This window comes from Quercus lobata, chromosome 9 (assembly GCF_001633185.2).
Source record: "Quercus lobata isolate SW786 chromosome 9, ValleyOak3.0 Primary Assembly, whole genome shotgun sequence".
NCBI lineage: Eukaryota > Viridiplantae > Streptophyta > Magnoliopsida > Fagales > Fagaceae > Quercus > Quercus lobata.
The window spans coordinates 16,085,662-16,087,538 of NC_044912.1; positions in this window are offsets into that span (position 1 = coordinate 16,085,662).

The following is a 1,877-nucleotide window of genomic DNA, read 5'->3' on the forward strand; positions in this document are numbered from 1 at the left end:
AGGCTTGAGTCCGTGGACCATGCAATGCCCCGGTTCTGTCCAAAACCTAGTTTTCCTCATCCAAGTAGTTGGTTTCCCCATAGGCTTGAGTCCGTAGACCATGCAATGCCTTGGTTCTGTCTAAAACCTAGTTTTCCTCATCCAAGTAGTTGGTTTCCCCATAAGCTTGAGTCCGTGGACCATGCAATTCCCTGGTTCTGTCCAAAACCTAGTTTTCCTCATCCAAGTAGTTGGTTTCCCCATAGGCTTGAGTCCGTGGACTATTCAATGCCCTGATTCTGTCCAAAAAATAGTTTTCCTCATCCAAGTAGTTGGTTTCCCCATAGGCTTGAGTCCGTGGACCATGCAACGCCTTGGTTCTGTCCAAAACCTAGTTTCTCTTTGTGTGGATCTGGCTTTAGGGAGTAGCCCCAGCCAAGGCCCCAGAGTTTATTCACACGGTTAACAGTTACCAAGTGCCTAGTTTGCTCTTACGGGGGACCTTGGCTTTAAGGGAGTTAGTCACTCAAACCCAAGCCCCATTAGTCAAGAAACGTACAGTCCCTAACAGAAACTTTTATTACTAGAACTCTATAACCAACGGTTAGATATAACAAGAAAACTCTATCGACCCATTCCTATACCACACACAAGCCTTCCCCACAGACGGCGCCAATTGTAAAGGACGCGATTCGTGGCGACCGAACAGTGTCGGGCGCCACGTAAAAAGGCCCCTAACAATATCATTTGTAGGAGCGTGGTTTGGAAGGCAGGCCTTGATCGACCAGAGCGGTGGGTTTTTCGCCGGTACATTCGACAAAGTTAAGTTTTCCTTCACCCCTGGAGTCTTTCTCCTGGGAGGTGGCTGGGAGCCTCTGGCTTTTGGCCATTTTTTCCCAACCCCTCTCTTAGGTTACTTGTTTTCCTTTTATATTCGCCTGCGTTCATTGTCCTTCGTCCCACGTATAGGGTCAACCTTTCCAAAATGATACTTGTTCCCATCAGCCCATATTCAAAGTCGTTGGGGGTGTTGTAAAAGCCAAAGAATTGTTTACTGCTCTTCAGGTCAGGAGCATTGAATGGCAGTAAGGGCAAGCTTTCCCTGGATATTTTAGATCTTTCGTCCTGGTTTCGGTCCTATACCGTTTTTACCCTTCTTTCAGGGGGGGGGGGGACTTTGGGTCTGCCGAGGACTGAGCCGTCCTCGGCGATATCCACAGGCTATTTTGTCGAGCTTGGGCCATAGCCCTCCTCGGCTTGGGCCTTCGGATTTTCCCCGGGTAGATGGGCCTGGCCCATAAATCATTTGGGCCCCACAGATACTAAGAAGTGTCAACTGTCAAGTCCAAGAGTTGGGTTTTTAATTTTTAATTTTTAATTTTTTTATGTGATTATTTGTGGTTATTGGTCTTTGGACCAAATAACATCTCCTCTGTTACGTAGTGCATCACTTTGATTTTACCATTAAAAGAATGTAGTGTGTGTGCCCGCTTGTACTTGAGGAAGAAAGAAGAAAGAACTATAACTTATCTCAAATGTTTAAGTAGATGGAAAATGGTGACAGTACCTCTAATACTTTGATAAACTACCACATGCTCCAAAAATTTAAGTTAATAGGAAATAGTAAATTTAGTCTCTTAGCGTGTCACTAGCCATAACAAGGTAATCCTAAGATGGTATTTGTGCAGGAAAAAGCAAACTGTCAACAGCAATGATAGCAGCCACAGTTGCTCCAATTTCAGTCGCCGTGGTTCTATTCATTGTGGGCTGCTGTTTCCTAACAACGAGAGGAAAGAAGAACAATGTTGTAGAAGAAGCAGATGGTAAAGAATAAGTAAATCAGATATATACAAGAGTCTTGTATGTCCTCATGTCTGAAAACAATGCTCTTAGTAGTG